The sequence below is a fragment of the Podarcis muralis genome, chromosome 12, assembly GCF_964188315.1.
Source record: "Podarcis muralis chromosome 12, rPodMur119.hap1.1, whole genome shotgun sequence".
In the NCBI taxonomy this organism is placed as follows: domain Eukaryota; kingdom Metazoa; phylum Chordata; class Lepidosauria; order Squamata; family Lacertidae; genus Podarcis; species Podarcis muralis.
In genome coordinates, this window is record NC_135666.1 from 42,312,694 (window position 1) to 42,334,472 (window position 21,779).

The following is a 21,779-nucleotide window of genomic DNA, read 5'->3' on the forward strand; positions in this document are numbered from 1 at the left end:
ACGGTTGCTGCAAACCATACTCTGGGTTACCATGGCATGCAAACCAAGCCATTGTATCAGCATGCATGCCATCTCTTATTTCCGCTTTAAAAAGATTTAGATGCTGCCCCACATATAGTGGTTGTATACAGTGGCGTGCAGTCAGTGGACTAAGGGGAAGGAGGGCAGGAGGGGTCCAGCATTCTGTCAGAGCCCTGGCGCCTCCTTCTGGCTTAGGAAGTGATGTGTGATACTCATGAGTGTGACATCAGGATGTTGTGATGTCATGCATGTGACATCACCCCAGAGGTGCAAGCTGGCCTTAACTGCTCCCCTACAAAAAATTTCATGCCACACTGCCGGATATATATGTACATTTTAGCCTTGGGATTTTTTTAAGAGGTTTCCCCCCCCTGAATGGTGATGTAGAAATCAATTAATCAAATAGAAATGGATATTGCTGAGGGGAAAAACATGGCTGCCCTCTTGTCTCCAACTCCACTCAATCTAAGCCTGTTTTCAAGTCTGATTGGGGTGGGAAGGGGAGATTTGGGGGGTGGGGGGTTTTCACAGCTGGGGAGAGAAGGTCTGTCTCACCCGTTGTGACCCCCGCACACATACTGGTCCTCACCTGTTGTATTTTAGGCTTGGGGGAAATCCTTCTATTAACTACAAGAGAAAGCTTCTTTCAAACCTAATTGCAGTGTGGGGCATTTTGTGGAAGAGTTCAAAGGTGGGAACGCTGCAGTCGCCTCCATAATTAGACTTAAATAAGTCTATTGGCTACAACAGAAAGCTTCTTCCAAACCTATTTTTTTGTGGGGGAGGGAGGTCTAGGGCTGTGCATACAACACAGGAACCTTCTGCATCTGTTTGTGCACCTGTAGCTGCTGTACTGGCAGCCCACAATTGAATGTATGGCGCAATATGGTCTACATGCTGCTTTACACATATAATCCGTCTACCGGCCTACCCTTTGTGCCACGTGCTAGGGCTGTTTCGTGACTTTCAATGGAATCCAAAGATACATACAGTGGTACCTCGGGTTAAGTACTTAATTCGTTCCGGAGGTCCGTTCTTAACCTGAAACTGTTCTTAACCTTGTTAGTACAAATTAAAGCACCGCTTTAGCTAATGGGGCCTCCTGCTGCCGCCGCACCGCCAGAGCACAATTTCTGTTCTCATCCTGAAGCAAAGTTCTTAACCTGAAGCACTATTTCTGGGTTAGCGGAGTCTGTAACCTGTAGCGTATGTAACCTGAAACGTATGTAACCAGAGGTACCACTGTATCTGTGTTGTGTTCCAGTGCAGCTGTAGACACAAGCTACCATGGACAAGCAACATGGTTTGTGTGTCCCACCAATGAAACAACCACCAAGGGGCCAGAACTTCCATGCTGTGTCCAGCTCCTCATGCTTGTGTATCTCGTGTACAAAATTGCAACCCTCCGCCCAGCTGCAGGCACACTGTAAAGTTTCCCACCTGTGGTGCTCGATTTCAGAGCTGGGCAAAAGCGCTCCTTTTCCTGAACCTAACCGTGCTTTCCTTGCCTCCCCCTTAGTCACTCCTGAGCTAGCCACCTACACTGTCCAAATACGTCTTTATTTGTACTAACAAGAAATACCCGTGAACAATGGCTGGAAGCAAGAGGCAAGATGTTTTGTAAAGGCCTTTTAAAAACATACTGATGAGAGGTTTCTCTCTGGTGCGCCTGTGATTGAAACGGTGACGGTGGAAAAGGAACTCAAGGGCTCTTTGCTGGAAATTGCAAATGCGCGTCATGGTATTGGCCGCCCAAGGATTCGCAGACGAAGAGCCGCTTTGGATGGTTTGCACTGGCATGGTTTATGCAGATGCTTTGGGAACAGATGGCATCATGGATCCCCATGGCAAATGTGAATTTATACTTATACACACACACTGTACTAAAGTATTTTGCTTGTAGGCACAAAGCAACAAAATTATTTGGGAACTCTACTCCATAAATCAGCCAGGCTACTGCTGCTAAGCCAACATGGAAATGAAATAAGATTGATTTTAGCATTCACTCTCCTATTTGCATCTTTGGGGGTTCAGGTTATCTCTTAGCGTTTGCTGGTAGAGCTACACATTCTTGTATAATTAACAGTCTGGTATGACAAGGAAGGGTCAGAAGGTTAAGAGATCAGCCAACCTTTATCCCGAAAGTCCTAACGTTGACGTAAAATTGGAAGTGGCTCGTTTGAAAATTTCTATGCATATTTATATATTTCCCAGTGGCATTTGATTTATCCTGTGTATTGGGGAGTTGCAGATGTCTCTGAAGAAGCTAACATATAATACCTTATATTCAGAATGGGGTTATTCTGCCTGTATTTTTATACCTTGATGGGTTGTGTTTTTTTGCCAGTGTATTAATCAGCTTATTAAGCAATAGTGGCTACTTACTTAGCCAAAACGAAAAACTAATACACAGCCTATGAAGGCATAATTTCTCATTATTAATAGATAGGGACACAGAATACAGAAATTTAGGTGAATTAGTTTATGACAAGCTATTAAATTGAACTCTAAATATCATTATTATCATCGAGGGGTGCTCCTAATTATTTAGGTGCTTGTAAAAATTGATTTTGTGTATGTTCTAAAGCTGCCAGCTCTTTGCAGTGAACATAGGTTGCATAAAATTTATTGACCTGTCGTTCACATGTGTTACTTTACTAGCACTTAATGGCCTGTTTAGATAGTCTTGGTGGGTATGAACTCCCAGTGCACTACTCCAGCTACCATATGTTGACAGGTAGCTGCCATGTAGATAAAACAGGGGAGGGGGACTCCAAATCATACTGGGATGCGCAATCATTACTTATTTTCTAATCTGAAGCAAGGATTTCTTAAGCAGCTGAAGGAAGACGAAGGAAATGGGTTTTTTGCATTGCTTTGTCTCTACTCTTCTTTGCTCAGTCAACAGAGCAGTAGATGTAACTGTTCTGAATTTGGGGTGCGTGGTCTTGAGCGGGAGTTATAGCAGAGCCTGAACAGCTGAGAAATGTTTCGTAGAGATGAAAAATACACTTCTAATAGGCCCCTTTATCTTTCCATCTTGTGTGTGTGTGTGGGGGGGGTGTATGTGGGTGTGGGTGTATACAGTGGTACCTCGGGTTACATACGCTTCAGGTTACAGACTCTGCTAAACCGGAAATATTACCTCGGGTTAAGAACTTTGCTTCAGAATGAGAACTGAAATCATGCTCTGGCTGCGTCGCAGCAGCAGGAGGCCCCATTAGCTAAAGTGGTGCTTCAGGTTAAGAACAGATTCAGGTTAAGAACAGACCTCCGGAACGAATTAAGTACTTAAACAGAGGTACCACTCTGTGTGTGTGTGTGTGTGTGTGTGTGTGTGTGTGTGTGTAATTATAAAATTTTCTGTTTTGCAATTTAAAATACTCATTTATACATCCTTAAGATACCAATAATGAGATGTGTCCATAATGAGATGTGTCATGCCCCAACAAATTTACAGTGGTACCTTGGTTCTTGAACTTAATCCGTCCCAGGAGTCCGTTCAACTCCCAAAACCATTCAAAAACCAAGGCGCAGCTTCTGATTGGCTACAGGAGCTTCCTGCACTCAAGCGGAAGCCGTGGAAGCTGTGTCAGGTGTTCGGCTTCCGAAAAAGGTTTGCAAACCGGAACACTTACTTCCGGGTTTGCGCCGTTCGGGAGCCGATTTGTTTGACAGCCATGCCATTTGAGAACCAAGGTGCCATTGTATAGGCATGAGTCTTTGTAGGCGAGCACTTCAATGCAAATTCTGAATGTTACTGACATTATTGCTCAATCAACTCACGTAATGTACAGGTCTGCAAAATTATCTAACTATCCTATAGGGCACAGCCAGGGTGAAAGAATATGTGGACTTCCATAACAGCTGCAGCACATCATTTGCAATATATATGGGTGTGTACTTATTAAGAAATCTGACATGGTTACATGCCAGGAGAATTCTGGACGTGATTAATTGTAGTTAGGTTTATCTGGTGCCCTGTGTCAGGAGGACATAGGGTCAAGTTTTCCCTTGCTACTCCAGTAGTAATCCATTGTCTTCAGTGGATTTATACCTCTGCAATTTGCATCCAAGTCTTTGGCAGGAATGGGAAAAATCTGCTTCGTAGTTCAGCTCTTCTGGCAGTAAAACTCTCACTCGCTCTACTGATAGCATAGACGGTCAAAAATACAGGATCTCAAACTTGTCTGGAAATTCTAAAGTTATTAAATCATTCAATGTTTGTCCTGCAATGCACTCAGCTTTTGCAGTGTGCCTCGGCATAACGTACAAAAACTACCCTTTTCAGTTTAACTGGGAGCAGATGTGGGGGCGACATTCCCAGGAAACAAATATGTTAAATCACATATATAAACTAGCAGCGGTTCAGTTTGCAATTGAAGTTAGCAATAATCATCCCACCAACAACACAATATAGTGCTTCAAACAACCAGGAGCTTTTAGCTTTTCCTTTCAGTTGTTATCCTTCATTTTCAAATGCTTTACAATGCCAAGATCGGTTGCCAACAATATAACATAATATCATCATGTATTAGAAATGGTGAAGTTTGAGGAGTAGCACTGTTTTTGCATTAGAAGTACCCATGGTGCTTGCAATACAATGTGGGCTCTCTAAAGAGGTACAGGTTTGTCCCTAAGGCAATTGGACCAGGATATGGAAATGATTAATTTTCATGCTTCCCAGAACGGTCGCTGTGATTGGTGCAAAAGTGCATTCCAGTTCAGTCCATCCATTCAATAAACCATGGGTAAACCTGAAATTCAGGTGATTGATCCATTCAGTCTCCTATAGTTGTATTAATTTAGCCCTGCAGTTTTCATGCCATTACTTAATACCATCCAGTAGTTGCTCATTTTAAATAGTGCAGTGCTTAGTTTTCATGATCTGTTTTTGATGCGCAAACCCCTCTTTCAACAGGGCTCAATATTTATCTATACTGAATGACCAGTGTTCCTTTCTGAATAATCTTATTTTCTTGTTCCAAATTGTGGGTGGCTGTTGTTGATTTTTGCTTTACATTTTACACAATATTTTGGGTTCTTCAGAAGCGTCTCGGTGTCTTCTGCTTTCACAAAATTGCTTTCTAAATATATGCTTGATTTAATCTTCACAACACACCCAACCACTTCAGAAGAGAGTCTGTCTTCAATCTTCGCACTAGTGTTTTGGGGAAATGATGTTGCTTCAAGGTCCCAGTGGCTACTAATGTCATGTAATATTAATTCGTCAGTATGGTTTTGTATTAGAAATATGGTTGAGGATGTGTCATTGGCATGTGGAAAACAAAGGCTTTTGGGTTAGCACAGTGAACGCACATGTGGTGTGATTATGGGTTGTAGCCAATGCTGATCCTACACAGAGTAGACCCATTGGCAAAATTAAGTTAAGTTCATTAATTTCAGTGGGTGTATTCTGAGTAGAACTTAATTGGGCATAACCTTTTGCCATTATGATCCCCATACTTTTATAGCTGGGTTTTATGTAACAATTGGAAACAAAAAAACAACAGATGTTTCAAGACAGAACATGTCATGATTTTTTTGCAAATACAGTGGTACCTTGGTCCTCAAACTTAATCCGTTCCAGGAGCCCGTTCAACTCCCGAAACTGTTCGAAAACCAAGGTGCGGCTTCTGATTGGCTGCAGGAGCTTTCTGCACTCAAGTGAAAGCCGCGTCGGACGTTTGGCTTCTGAAAAACATTCGAAAACCACAACACTTACTCCCGGGTTTGCGGCATTTGGGAGTCAAGCCGTTTGAGTACCAAGGTACCACTGTAGTGGAGACAAACTCACCCCCACCCCAGCTGTAGGACACAGATGTGTAGAACACATCAGCCCAAAGGCTATACTATCTGGTCCAATGACAGGATTATGTAATATGTACTATTATGATGAAATTACCCAGTCTGTAGCAGCAGAAATGGTTATCGATATCGATATATTTGTGGCCGCCCATTACTAAACTTGCTGCAGTTTTAAGTTTTTATTAAGAAAATACATCCCACAAAGTAGGTCTCCCCCCCCCCCCATTGCTAGGCACCACCTTATTAGTCGTATTTGTCATCGATAGCATATAACCGATAAACCCCCAATGGATACTTCCAGAGATCACTCCTTCATTTTCCAAAGGGGGAAAGTGTCAAGTAGGCAGTCAAGAGAATGATTTCTTAGATCATCCACTTTTACCGCCGTTATTGCACTAAGGACTGAGGTAGGGATGGGGAGTTAGCAAAGAATATTATTTTCCATGCAGTTCCTTTCATAGTAAATTAAAATACATGGGATTGCATAACTTGGAGGATTATTTGTAATTAAGACTTCCATCTCTGAGTGACCTGTTTGAAACTCTCCCAGATCAGTAATGGACATTAATTCCACTTTGGGACAGTCTACTTACAGGGTGGCAAAGTCTTTCTTGATGTCATTTGTAATTATACAGCTGATTTTTTAAATAGCCTCATGATTGGGGTGGATGTCTAAATAGTCATAGTTTTGAGTAATTACCAATGCTTTTTAAACTGAAGCTTTTTCCAGAAGCTGTTGCTTCTGCTTCTCCATAAATTCAGTTAACTTACCAGGGAGTGGGGGAAGAGAAGGTCTCCGCCCCCAATCTCCATGTATTAATTGAATGAGTGCATAATGCACAGGGTATATTTGGACATTGAATGAGCACGTGGAGATCAGAGGCGGAGCCAGCTGGGCCCCCAGTGTGTGTTCATTGAATGCCCAGAAAAGCAGTACCAATAATGTCTGAGAGGGGTTGTTTGTTAACTCCTAAACAGAAAATATTTGTTGTATATTATGTACAGTAACAATTAGATAACAAAGTATGCTTTTTCTAACAGAATCATAATGATCAAGCTCTTGATTACAAGGGGAATGCTACTATATTTAGGATGGTAAACATTAAATGAATGTTAAATGGTTTGGGCAGCAGTTGCTGCCAGAGAAGTGAAATTGTGTATGGCAAAGTCCTCTAATTTGAAGACTGCATTTGGTGTTTGCGCAGAACAGCAGACCTTGACGTAAAGTGACATAGCCATTTTATGTGGTAGATTCCAGAGGCAGCCGTTTTCCTGCCTATGAGCTCTCTTTTTGTGATTGTTATCAGCCAGTTAGGATCAGTTTGACTTCTGCTTTAGGTGCAAACATTTTTTAGATTGGCACAGGATGTCTTGCTTTCGCCCAAGTAGGCTTCCTCAGGTAGTAAACCTGTAGATGCTCAGTCCTTGTTCTAGGAAACTTGCAGTGAACCTGTGCCTGGACCACACTACAGTGGTGCCCCACAAGACGAATGCCTCGCAATACGAAAAACTCGCTAGACGAAAGGGTTTTCCGTTTTTTGAGTCGTTCCGCAAGATGAATTTCCCTATGGGCTTGCTTCGCAAGACGAAACGTCTTGCGAGTTCTTGCGAGTTTGTTTCCTTTTTCTTAAAGCCGCTAAGCCGTTAATAGCCGCTAAGCCGTTAATAGCCGCTAAGCCACTAATAGCCGTGCTTCGCAAGACGAAAAAACCGCAAGACGAAGAGACTCCCGGAACGGATTAATTTCGTCTTGTGAGGCACCACTGTATTTCAGAATAGAGGTGAATTTTCTTTCTGAAACATTCACTCCACATAGAAACCAAGTATACCGGGGAAAATGTCATGTTTCTAGTCTAGCCTTCTCCCTGACAGGCTTCTCTTCTTTGTGGAGGGTTTTGGTTTTGCAAGGAGAAACCCCTACCTAAAGTTTGAAGACACAAACTAGGTAAGAAGATACCATGTGCCTAAGTGTCCAAATATCAACTTCATCACACCATCTCACCATTAGTGATACATATTGCATTGCATTTCAGTTTGGAGGTGTGTAGAAACGGCCATCCAGTTGAGACATTTGGGGCTGGAAATAATTTATTTTTATTTTTATGTGGAATATCTGCATCCCACCCAGCTTTCAAGATGGTGAACAACCAAATAGAATTATTTAAGCATTCCATTGCTAACAATAACTTAAAATCAGTTTCTGATAATAAAAGCTCTAGCATAATACAGCAATGATAGAAATAAGGATGGGGGGGAAATATAACATCTATTAAATATGTAGGAGAATAAAATGTTCGTTTCTTCCTTCATCAGCTACATCAGTCTTGAAAATTGTCCCCCTGGTGTGTCTACACAAGTTAGCAGCAAATAAACAGAATGTTCCCATTGCCACTAGTGGTAACTTCTTACTAATCTTTGTAGCCAACCCAGGGGTTTGTGGGTATTTTGGAGGGGAGTCACATTTGGAGATGGAAGTGATAAACCTCTGCTCCTTATGCACTGCAGTTCCTATCACAATGGGGAGGGCCGCCCGAAAGAAAGTAGAAAAAAAGCAAGTTTACTGCATTGAGCACAACTAGTAGTTTGGCCATTCCATATGAGCAATTCCTCCAAATGAGTAGCCACACAGAATTTCTCTCCTTCCTTGTTTACTTGAGTCAGACCTGACCACCACACAGAGCATCTTCCGGGTCTGATCCTTTAGTCTTTGGTCTAGCTGCACCAGAACTGGACCTCCCAACTACAGCCTGACTCAGAACTTGGAGAAGGCATGACAGCTGCCATCATTCTCTCTGGCAAAATAATAGTTAAAGGAAGAAACACACACACACATTTTGGTTTGGGTTTTTGCGATGTGAGCAATGAAAGCAAAACAAAACACATACTAGCTGCTCAAAATGGGGGACTGATGAAGCAAATATGATTTTAGCAAACATTACAAAACAGAGGAGGGTGGGGTAGTAAAATGGAGGAGAATTGCACAGCCCTAGTTTGATACTCTCAATCGCAGCAAGAACTTCTTTGGGGTACATCTTTGGTAAGGAGGTTGCACCTATATTCTACCAACACACACATGGTTCATGGAGACTACATAAGCCACCCTTCTGCAATGCTAAATAAGGCACAGGAGATTTTTAGTTGCCAGGAATAGCTCTGTAATGAGGCAGGGAGTGCATCAGCTCATACTTCAAATTTCTCCGCACCCTTGCTGTTGTGTAATAATAGAGCTGTAAGTGGTAGACATTCTTTCTGCTCTGTGAATGTGGCTTGCTTTGTGAGGTTTGGCACCATAACAGTAGGTGGGTTGATATACTGTACATTCAACATTGTAGAGGCACAGTCATTGTCGTCATGTAGATGCCGCTTAGCAAGGAATAATTGTTGGAAATAATGCTGTTTCCTGCCATAAAGGCAGAGCGCACAGTATAGTGGGAAACAGTGGCGTAGGTATTGCTGGAAGATACAGGGATATACTCAGACTTATGAAGGAAACAATATTCATACAGAAGTAAGAGACACTCTCTTGAATTAAACTGCACAGCAACAGCAACAATGGCGGTTGTATATTCATGCAAATTAGCCATAAATAAGATAAATAAGATGGGACGTGGGTGGCGCTGTGGTCTAAACCACTGAGCCTAGGGCTTGCCGATCAGAAGGAATGAGCTCCCGTTTCTCAGTCCCTGCTCCTGCCAACCTAGCAGTTCGAAAGCACGTCAAAGTGCAAGTAGATAAATAGGTACCGCTCTGGCGGGAAGGTAAATGGCGTTTCCGTGCGCTGCTCTGGTTTGCCATAAGTGGCTTAGTCATGCTGGCCACATGACCTGGAAAAACTGTCTATAGAGCCTATAGAGCGAGATGAGCGCTGCAACCCCAGAGTCGTCTGCGACTGGACTTAATGGCCAGGGGTCCCTTTACCTTTAAGCTTTTAATCCCTGTTACTTTGTCCTTGTTCTCTATTTGTGTTTCTTTTCATTTCAAGGACTGACTCAGTACTGCATGTGCACTTGTCCTAAAGTGCATATATCTCTTTTTAGATCTGTTTTTATATTTAAGTGCAGGATTACTTTCTCTGAGATGGCAGAGCATAAGCTATTCAGGACTGTTTTATTGAGGCTTTTTGCTTCATGCTTACTGAGAGCCATTCTAGACGTAATGGCAGCAACTGCATTCATTGTTTATGCCTCTCCTGCATCCAGGTATGAATTGAGGCTCCTGGTTCTAAGTTTAACATCAAAAACGGGGAGAGAAGTTGAATACCTCCCTGCAGTCTATCGCTTGAAATGGCAGCAATATGAGACGTGACCCATGCTGGGAGAATAGGCCTGGGGCAAAAGGTTGTGGGGACCTGCTAAGCTCCCCTTATCTGCACACTTCTTTTGATCTTAACATTAGACTTCCAGATCCAGCTTTATATATGATTGGGGCAGGCATGTGAACAAAGTTGAAATTCCTCCATCCAGCCTTTTTGGAGATCAAGGTCCTGTTTCTATGCCATGGGAGCTGGGCGTAAGGATGGGGAAATCTGTCAATATCAGATTCTCCCAGCTACTCACTTTTCCTATCTTCCGTTTCCTCACATTTCCACATCAGTTTGATATTTTTAAAAGAGTCCTCATTAAAATTCACCAGCCTTTTAGTGTGAATTTCCTTAAATATACACATTTTTGTATGTAATTTTGCCCACTGTACACATTTTTGCAAAGCTGTTTTCTTTGATGCAATGCATAATGCTATTTTGTCTGCTATTTTCAGTAGTAGTTGCATCTCTGTGCACATGTCACCTCAATACATGTACATGTACACATTACCTGGCTGGAGAACTGAATTGCAAAATTCAGAGAAGTGTGAATTTCAGAGGCTGGCTGTGTTTCGGTTTGCATATTGCTTTGGAAAGTGCAAATTCACCTTTTACATGTCAACTGAATCAAATTCATTCCCCATCCCTAGGAGTAGATGGAACGAGTGGGCAGTAAGTCAAATATCAAATACTTACAGAAAAGGCAAATCCAGCTAGAAACATTGGTTATCACGTGAAGAGGCTTTAAGTAACTTTACAATGCTTTTGGACCCCTCCCCTTTATGGTGCTAGGGAAATTGCTGCGTTTTACATAATGTAGTTTCAGAAATACCTCCTGCATCAGAAGTAATTAATTTTGTATCATCTGAGCCAACAGCCAATGGAACTTAAGCTCTGTTATAAGGAAGCTCAGATCATTTTGAGCTGCCATACTTCCTTTACCCCAGATTCTTCTGGGACCTTTTTTTTAGCTGGAACTTACCATAACTCAGTTCCGGCACGTCTCGGGAGGGCTGCATTGTGCATTCATGGCACCCCTTTTTCTAGAAAAATAGCACTGAGTTTATCCTTAGTCTTAACATCATACATTGACCTTTTTTTAAAAAAAAATCATTCGTTTTATACCTTTATGGTTAATTTCTCTTTTTTTGAAATCTTTTTAAATATTGGCATGAAAGTGCAGGAGAGGAGTTCAGGTTATCAGGACTCTGCCAAACTTCATACATTACTTGAACAAGCTGTTCGATATTGGTCACCTACTAAACAGGCAGCAGTGGAACAGCATCTCCCAGGTGCTGATCGTTTTCAAGTTGCTTTGGGGAGCTCTGACCACAGCCACTTCGGCCCAAACTCAGGCGCAAAAAGCAGTGAAAAAGTTGAAAAAAACCCTACTGGTTGATACTTTGTATGTGATTGGAAATTACAAAGAAAAGCCATTTCCTGACAGCTACAGCTGTCAGTCACAGAACGACCCCACCTGCTCTCTCCTCTGCTACAATTTCCCATATATAGAGAGCAAATGCAAAAATGTAGCAAAATGGGTCAAAAACCACCTTCAGACGCGCCAAGGCAGGTCTTAAGCTTCAGAATGACTCTGCTTCACATGTGAATTTACTCACCTTTCAAAGCTGCCCAAATGCCTCTGAAGTGGGACTGCTCACATTGGATTTTTGTCTCATTCAAGGATTTTGGTCAGTCCTAGTTGATACCAAAAAAGGTCCTGCTGTTCTTATAGTGGCCAGCGTCTCGTTGGCTTATGAGAAGCACACAGCAGGACATGCCATGAGCTCAATAGCACTCTTCTCATTTGTTTTGTTTGAGCAACCAGTATCCAGAGGCACACCAGCTCTAATACTGCATCCAGTATTAATATAGCTATCAAGACTAATAGCCACTCATGGTTCTCCTCCATGAATTTGTAGAATCCCCTTATAAAGCCATCCTGGTTGGTGGCCTAGCTTTCTCATATTGGTGCTGACGTTTAAAGCCCCAAATGGCCTCGGCCCAGTATACCTGAAGGAGCATCTCCGCCCCCAACGTTCAGCCCGGACACTGAGATCCAGCTCCAAGGGCCTCCTGGAGGTTCCCTCACTGCAAGAAGTGAAGTTATGGGGAACCAGGCAGAGGGCCTTCTCGGTTGTGGCACCCAGCCTGTGGAATGCCCTCCCATCAGATGTCAAGGAGATAAGAACTATAAAACCTTTAGAAGACATCTGAAGGCAGCTCTGTATAGGGAGTTAATTAATGTTTTATTATGTTTTTGTATATGCTGGAAGCTGCAGCAACCCAGTCAGATAGGCGGCATACAAATAATAAAGTTTTTGTCGTTGTTATTTTGATATTATCTCACTTTACCTAGACCCTACATTCTTGGAGCTTAGCTTATGGATGCAGAACTCAACACCCCTGTGGGAGTTCACTATTTCTTCATTGCTATTGATTCTATATTGTCTCATGAGCGCACTTCAAAACCACCATACTCAAGAGGCTTCCTCTTCCCTTAACTCCTGTCACTTTTCCTAAGCCCAAACAAGGCTGCCTTCTTAACAGCACCATCTGGACTCCATATCTGTACCCAAGGAAGCAAGGCATTCCCCCCCCCCCCTTTATTTATTTGGCTTGTGTGAAAAACAGCAAGTAATGAAGGTTTTTCTTTTAAAATCTTCATAAGACTCATTAATTTTAAGTGATCTTAACACCTTGCACATTTCTAACATTTATTTTTAATTATATATAAAGTTCTATTTTAGTAGCTTCATATTATATCCTAACTTCTTGTTTTTGGTCCTTTGAGACTTTGAGGCAAAGCATAGGTAGAAGTTTAAATAAATATATAACAGACCACTTTGAAAGAGCAGTTACAGTGTAACATTCAAGCCACAGCACTGACCTTGCTGTAGAAACTACAGAAAAAAGGCAAAAGTTTTACAGAGATATAAATCAGAGAATGTGTACTCCAAAAATGGTTTAATTAGGTCTTTTTGCTCATTGATTTTGTATTTGGCTAATGATTCCAGCTCTGAGATCATAACACTATATAAGATGTAAGATATCTTTTAACCCATGTGTTGATTTTGACATTGACATAGTAATGTGACCCAATAATGTTTTCCAATATTTTAATTTTTGCTGATGCTCAAAAATACTATAGAAGAGCTGATTCGTAATTATAACATACAGCATTGCATAAATTTCTACTTAATTAAAAAGCTTCTAAATTCTGACTAATCAATTTGCAAAGGTTTTTGACAAATTGCACATTTAATTTCAGGAGATTTATTAATAGTTTGACCTATAGCTAGCTAATTACAGTTATAGTACTGATGCAGTAATACTGAAGACCTACAGAATGATACAGTTACACATTTATTTTGGTATGTCTACCTTAATTCCAGAACATTACAATACACTTACATTTTTAGCTGTTTCTGCATAATGCCTGGAAGCTGCGATATAATGCGTGATGGAAGGATCTTCTAAGTACACACTACATTTATATGAAAGCATAGTTTCAATATGAGTGTAATTTATTGGATCCCAGTGTTTCTCTTTATAGAGAATCTTAACACCATTTGCTCTCAGAAACTGCCTTGAAGCCAGTGGTATTAACTTGCCTGATAACAGAAGTTTAATTCCGAATCTGTGGGTGACAGTAATTCATTCAGTTTATCCCAATGGTTAGAACCCATCTTCTGCCCAACAGCCATTCCCACAGTTCTAATTTGATGCATTCTGATTAAAGGCATTTTAATATAATATTGCATGTGGTTATCTCTATCCTTTAAAAATCAACTAAAGATGCTATCCAGCTACTTTGATTCAGGTCTCATTGATTTCAACAGTTCAACCTCCCATTAAAATCAATAGGACTTAAAAGTGCTTGGGTTGAACCATGCCACTATGTTTCTCAAGATGGAAAGTAATGAAGAAGTTTCCAATAGGTTGGTTGGGGACCAGGATCTGGCCGGATGGCCAAACCTAGGGCTCCTCCCCCTTTGGGCCAGATCCTAATCTCCCTCACCACCTGTGGGACACTTTGACCCAGCTTCAAAGGAAAGAATCGAGCACTCAAAACTACACTCTCAATTTTTTCCTTCCTTTGCAGGGACGACTTTAATAAAAGCTACTTCTGCAAAAGAACATTTCCGCACCCACCCCCTTTGCAGTCCAGCTTTAGCTCCAGCCAGGCTGCAAAGGAAGATTCCTGCCAAAAGCCAAGGCATCCAGCACCATCTTCAGGCCCAACTTGTAGCATTTGGGGTCAGATGCACATGGAAAATCCAGACCCAGGTACTTCGAAGTGCAGCTGATCCCATTGGGGCTTGCAAATGGTGCCGATTTTAAAAGGTGCCAGATGTGAGCCCGGTTTGCAAAGGAACAGTTCATTTGCAGCTGCATCTTTACCTGCTCCAAAGCTGATGTTCCTGTGATGTCAGTTGTTGGGCAGGTAGCTATGGCTTGGTGGTGGTGGTGGGGAGTCTTGTGAGCCAAATTAGAACTGTAGCTGCACCACCTAATGTGATCCACAAGCCTAATTCGTTCCCTGTGCCTGTTTTAGCTGGTGTAACCCAGGGGTCAGCGAACTTTCCACAGGGGGCCGGTCCACTGTCCTTCAGACCTTGTGGCGGGCTGTACTATTTTTTTTTAAAAAAATGAATTCCTATGCACACTGCGAGGGGGGCAAGTAGACCTCCACCCCAGCCCCAGCTGCCTTCTCGGTTTGCCGCCTGCCTCATTCACCGAGCGGCTGGCGGCAGTGGTGCGAAAGGGCTTTCTCCCCGCCTAGAGAAAGAAGGTGCTGTGCTTACCTTCCCAGGTGCTGCCACCGCCGCCCCTGCTGCTTCTCGTGAAGCGGGTAGGCAGAGCGAGCTTGTCCACTCCGCTCTCTGGCCCACAGGAGCACCAGGGCGGCGGGGGCGGGAGGAAGAGGCCGAGTGGCGGCGGCTCTGCCAATCAAACGCCACACCTGGTTTACCTCAGCAGCATTTGATTGGCAGAGACGTCCCCACGCCGCGCTGAGGTAAACCAGGCACGGCATTTGATTGGCAGAAATGTCCCCGTGCCACGCTGAGGTAAACCAGGCATTTGATTGGCAGAGCCGCTGCTGCTTGGCATCTTCCTCCTGTTGCTATAGCCAGGAGTCTCGGCTTCATGGTGGGTTCCAGCTTTGTAGCGCAGGCCAGATTTAGGACCCAGGTGGGCCTGATCCAGCCCAGGGGCCTTAGTTTGCTTACCCCTAGTGTAATCCCTGTATACCCTTGGTCTTTTCTATTGAGTGCTTTCCTAATGCTGATAGCTTATACAGAACGTAAGCCGGACTGATTATTAATATTCTGAATATAGTTGTTAATGTTCCATGAGATCACAGGACTTTAGCTAATAGCTAGAGGTGCAGATGGGGTATCGGATAGAAGTTGTCTGTCCTCACCACAATCCCTGGCTATATTTTTGCTGACAACTTTGTGTTACAGAGTTCTGGAGTATATCACTGCATCATAAGATCAGCGAAGCTGTGCTGACATGTGCTTTTACATCAGGTTTCACAGGATCAACATATGCCAAAGGATTAGCTATAAACTATCGGTTCACTACTGAAATTGTACAAAGCCATCACCAGCAAGAAGCCTCTGTTATGGGAGACTATTTGAAGGGCTGCTGTATCCCAGACAAACACAAAAGGACAACCTAGCTTTTGCCTTACTAAACAGCTCATAACAAACAGGTTTTGGATTTGGAGAATCAGACAGAGGCAATGCTACTACAGGAAATACAGTTGTATAAAAAACATGCTGTCTGTCCATGCAGTGGACTCTTCTGAATTAACTTTGCATTATAATTCTGTTATGCTAATTGAAACTTTTAAAATGGTATCTCAGACAACTTGGCAGGGATATACATCGATTCTACTTAAGCACAATAAAACGACAAGTCTGTACCACATTCTGTATGGCGGGGATAGTCAACATGGGGATCTCCACGTGTTGATAAACTACAAATCTCATCATAGATATAGGTAGAAAGGTAAAGGACCCTGATATCAGAACAGCCAACTTGAGATGGCAAGGAGACACAGAGAAAGGCTCCAGGTGATGACCACAAAGCCTGGGCATGTTTATGTGGTCGAAGGTGGTCCTTTAGGCATTCTGGAACCATTCAAGGTTCTGCAGGTGATCACTAGCACTTTGAATTGTGCCAGGAAATGGATTGGCAGCCAGTGTAGTTGTTTTACAATAAGGGAGAGATCCATATGTTTTCATTTAGGCAGCTTAGAAAATAATAGGAAATGTGATTTGGTGTTCTGTCTCTGGGAGGTTTGCTATAAGGTCTGCAGACTCCTGTTCTTTTGCATAAGGCGGTCAGGACAAGTATATTTTATTTGCAGTGTGATTGATGGTCCTCAATGGCCATTGCTGAACAAAAACCAGAAATACAGATATAGAACGAAAACTTTGGTTGCAAATTGTTGTTTTATGAACATGGACTTCAAAAGTACTGTGTCACCCAGAGAAATACATATAGTAATACCAAAGGAAATAGAATTTTGAGCATTACTTTAGCTTTTATTACATTTATGGCTAAGAATATGTTTATTGTACAGTTTTTGCCAGTGAAGATTGAAAGGAAACAGATCACATAGGTGACACAAAATAAGAAAACTCTTTTCATATGGGCTTCAAGAAGAATTTCATAGCATTTTCCTGCCACCCCTTTACCATCTTTCAAGAACTACGGATAAGAGTGTAAAATATTCACACCTCATTACGTTTAAATTAACTAAGGAATTAATTACTGCTTCAGTGTATATTCTTGCTAATTATAATGAATAGTAAGCTGTATCTTTTAAATGACTATTAGTTTCATTTGAAAAATTTTCCCATTTCCCCAAGAATGTAAGGTTTACAGACACACACACAAACCCAAATATAATTTTAAAAGCTAATGTGAGCTAATTAATTTATTACAAAAATGGGAAGAAATAGTAAGAATAGGCATCTAGATAATCCAAAGAATTAATGTTACTTAATTACACAGGGACTCGATAATAACCAAGCATTACCATAGGCATAATTCATTATGAAACATCCAGAACTACCCAGCTAATTTAGATATATTATGAAAAAAGCTATCTTAATTCAATTCCGAGGCAATTTGGCATAAATTACTAAATTTATTTTTATAAAACATAAAAATCTGTGTGACTTTTAAAATACATCATATAAGCATGTTAATCCTTTAGGGACAAAATACGAAATAAGCATACTGATATTTGTTTTCAGCCTTATTTTATCTCCTCTATTATTACCCTCAGGAAGAAATCATCTCCCAATTTTTTATTGCTTCCATCCAGTGGATCAAAGAATATGGCCTGTAGCTAGGGATGGAGAAGAAATTCATTTGGTTTGCATTTTAAAGCCAGTTGGCTTACTTTGCCAACCCCAAACTTACATGCAGATTTGAATGCAGTCAGCAATGAGGCTTGTATTCTTTTAATTTTCAAGTGCAGTTTAAGCTTTACAAATGCACAGAGAATGTGTATGTCCCTGGAAAATGTATACAAAAATGTGTTGCATTAGGAGGAATTGCATTGAAAAGCATACAAAAGTCGCATTGTGGGAGAATGCATATAAAATGCCTGTCCAATGCGTGTCAAATCTGTACAATTGAAATGCAGGTTTTTTTTGTTGCATTTTTATAAACTACAAAAATAATAATGTGAGGATAAAATAGGGTGGGGGCAAGGACCATGTGTACAATTGAGTTCCTTGGAGTAAAACATGGAACTGTAAGTAGGTGTGTGTTTCTGAACGTAATTAAATCTGCTGGTACTTACCTGTAATGGCCAAAACAATTAGGCACCAGGATATTTTGAAAGACCACTGCCTCCTGTGTCAGCCTGCCTGAAATTTGCAATATTCATCAGAGACTGTGTGGCAGAGAGGGGGCTGACATCGCGTCTGTGACATCACACGTGTGGCATTGCATCACTTTTTGGGAGGAGCCAGTGGGTGGAGCCAAACAAGGCACACATCACTTGGTCTCAGCCTCCCCCCTTAAAGGTGAGATGTTTTTTGTTTCTACTTAATTATTTCAAAACGTGCATCTCAGCTGTCTTCATGTTTCAGTTACAGTGGTACCTCGGGTTAAGAACTTAATTCGTTCCGGAGGTCCATCCTTAACCTGAAACTGTTCTTAACCTGAGGTACCACTTTAGCTAATGGGGCTTCCCGCTGCCACCGCGCCGCAGCCACACGATTTCTGTTCTCACCCTGAAGCAAAGTTCTTAACCCGAGGTACTATTTCTGGGTTGGTGGAGTCTGTAACCTGAAGCGTCTGTAACCTGAAGCGTTTGTAATCCGAGGTACCACTGTAAGTGCTATTGCGACTTCAGAATGGGGTCTCGCAGCCTCCTTTGAAACTGTTTAAATTGGCCAAGTTATGCACAGGATGGTCTTAAGATAGCAAACTATAAGAAGCAAAAGTTTTATCTAGTCTAGCATATCCTTTCTATGACTATACATTATAAGGTAAAAGGGTAAGAGACCCCTGGACAGTTAAGTCCAGTCAAAGACGACTATGGGGTTGCGGTGCTCATCTCGCTTTCAGGTCGAGAGAGCCGGCGTTTGTCCACAGACAGCTTTCTGGGTCATGTGGCCAGCATGACTAAACGGGACACCATGACGAAAACCAGAGCACACAGAAACACAATTTACCTTCTCACTGCAGCAGTACCTATTTATCTACGGTACTTGCACTGCTAGGTTGGCAGAAGCTGGCACAAAGCAAGGGGAGCTCACCCGGTCGTGGGGATTCAAACCGCTGACCTTCTGATTGGCAAGCCCAAGAGGCTTAGTGGTTTAGACCACAGTGCCACCCACTCCTTGAATCGTTTGGTCCATTGGTCCATATGTTATACTATTGGTCAGCTTGCTCAGCAATGTCTGCAGCAGGATTCAGAAACCTGTGGTCTTCAAAATGCTGCTAGACTACAGCTCCCAAAATCCCCTTCCAAAGTTCTTTCAGCCGCCAGCTAATCCAGTTTTATACAATCCCCATGTCAACAGCGCCCTGGGATCTTGGTTGCGGATCTGTCACAAAGAAAATCTGTCACCATGAATCCTCTTGGCCCCGATAAATATTAATTATAGGCTGAGTTACACAAGGACAGTAATGTTAATATGAGTTGAATTCTTTAGAATTTTTGTGAGTTCTCATACTGGCCTTTGAATATTAGTTTTATATTTTTGTGAGTTGTCATACAGGCATTTGAATATTTGTTGTTTAGTCATGTCTGACTCTTCATGACCCCATGGACCAGAGCACGCCAGGCACTCCTGTCTTCCACTGCCTCCCGCAGTTTGGTCAAACTCATGTTGGTAGCTTCGAGAACACTGTCCAACCATCACGTCCTCTGTCGTCCCCTTCTCCTTGTGCCCTCAACCTCTCCCAACATCAGGGTCTTTTCCAGGGAGTCTTCTCTTCTCATGAGTATTGGAGTCTCAGTATTGGAGCCTCAGCTTCATGATCTGTCCTTCCAGTGAGCACTCAGGGCTGATTTCCTTAAGAATGGATAGGTTTGATCTTCTTGCAGTCCATAGGACTCTCAAGAGTCTCCTCCAGCACCATAATTCAAAAGCATCAATTCTTCAGTGATCAGCCTTCTTTATGGTCCAGCTCTCACTTTGAATATTAGTTTATATCAAATGCTGCTTTCCTCTCTGCTAAGATGAAAGCAAAACTTTTCCTGCACGGTGGCTATTTCAGCTCAAAGAGTTGAATATTCTCACATGAACACATGGTTCCATCTCCCACCGCCTAAGAGGCCTGCTATTCATTAAAAGCTCAGTGACACTGCTTGCTGACTGGGTTAACAAAACTTGAATATGAGAAGATTCAAAGAACACATATAAAAAACGTTCTTTTGAAATTGATATATCTAAATTGAAAACAAACCGTATTCAACACACACACACAAACACAATACACACACAAACCAGATGTAATCTGAAAGGGCATAAAACAATCTAAAGAAGTCTTATTATTCTACTTGCAAGTCGTCTCAGAAAGATTGGTATCCTTAAACGTAGGATTATTTTTTTAAAAAAAGAGTAGAATGAATGAATGGTTTCCTAGCCAATCAATTAAATTGAGCCTCCATATCTAAAAGCAGCATACTGCTGAGAAAACAGGTGATGGGTGGCAACAGAAACGGAACACCCATTCTATTTATGCTCTGTTTGTTAACCTTCTAGAAGAATCTGGCTAAGTAATTGCAGGAAAAGCCAGTAGCTCAGAGCCGGAGTATATGCTTTGTATACAAAAGGTTCCAGGTTCAATGACCCAACAGTTCCAGGTAGGGCTGTAGAGACCCCTGTGTGAAATCCTGGCAACCTGATGCCAGTCGCTGTAGACCAAGTGTGTAGAACCCGTGGTCCTTCCTAATGTTGTTGGACTCTCAGCTCCCATTGACCTTGGACAACATAGCCAATGGTTCATAGAATCCTAGAATTGCAGAGTTGGAAGGGACCACGAGGGTCATCTAGTCCAACCCCACCCCCACCCCACTATTCCAACAAGGGGCTCGAATAATCCATCAACCTCTGGATTGATCGCAGGTTCTCCATCCCTGTCATAGACAGGGATCTGTGTGAACAGATAAAAAGCAGGTGGAGTGTTGCTTTAGAATTATTATAAGCTGCATTTGGCTTCTGTGCTTTCATGGCCGTCGAATAGCTTTGCACTATCACAGTTACGGGGGGGGGGGCACGTCGTTTTGAAAGCAGGGACAGAGCGATTTTGCTGTGCACTGGACTTAAAAAAATTTAAATACTGGCAACTGAACCGCTGAAGGATTTGAGGGCTGTTTCACGCATGATTCCCACCCACCCCCATATGTTGAGATACAATAACTTTTATGAAGGGGGGAAAGCATGCACTTATGCATGCAAAAATTGTGCTAGTGTGTACTTTGCTATGTGCTGCAGCTTCTGAGCGCAACCTAACCATGGCAGTGAATATGGGGGAACTGGAAGCATAGACGTAGAACCCTGTCCAAGGCATGAGGGAATTCCACTGCGCTCTCTCTCTCTCTCTCTCTCTGTGTGTGTGTGTGTGTGTGTGTTTGTGTATATGTATCCTGTCTAGGGCTCTAACACTGGTCTGGAAAATCATTGTGAGCTGTGTATGTATAAGACATTCCCCCATTAAGTCTGTTTTTATATATAATAGAGTGAATGCAATATGTCACCCTTGTCTTTCCTGAACAATGCCAGGAGAGAATTGGGATGTGTTTATGCGTAGAATCGAGCGTGTATGTTTGCTTCACTCGAAGGAAGGAAGGAAATCTTTGTAGAAAAGAAGCTTTGGAGAAGAATTAAGCAGCGGAGGGAGGATAAAGAGAGAGATTTTGTTAACTTTAAGGCATGTCTCTCTCTGTGTGTGTGTTTGTGTGCAGCACTGCTGCTTAGAATCCTGAGGCAACTCTTATTTCTATTTTATATCTTTTTTTAAAAGTGTTTGTCTTCCTTTCTAAAGGGACGTTATTATAGGAACGGCAGCTACTGGCTGCCTGCTTCTGTGCCTGCCTGCATTATTTTGCAAGGCTGCTGGGAGTTTTTAAGCTGTGTGAGAATCCTGGGAGTTGGTGATGTCA

General features: G+C 42.2%; 1 protein-coding gene across 6 annotated transcripts in view; it reads left to right on the top strand.

Annotated features, from left to right (window-relative positions):
• RARB (retinoic acid receptor beta) overlaps nt 1-21,779 on the top strand; it is a 342,084-nt gene that overhangs the window by 215,504 nt on the left and 104,801 nt on the right. The window lies entirely within an intron of this gene.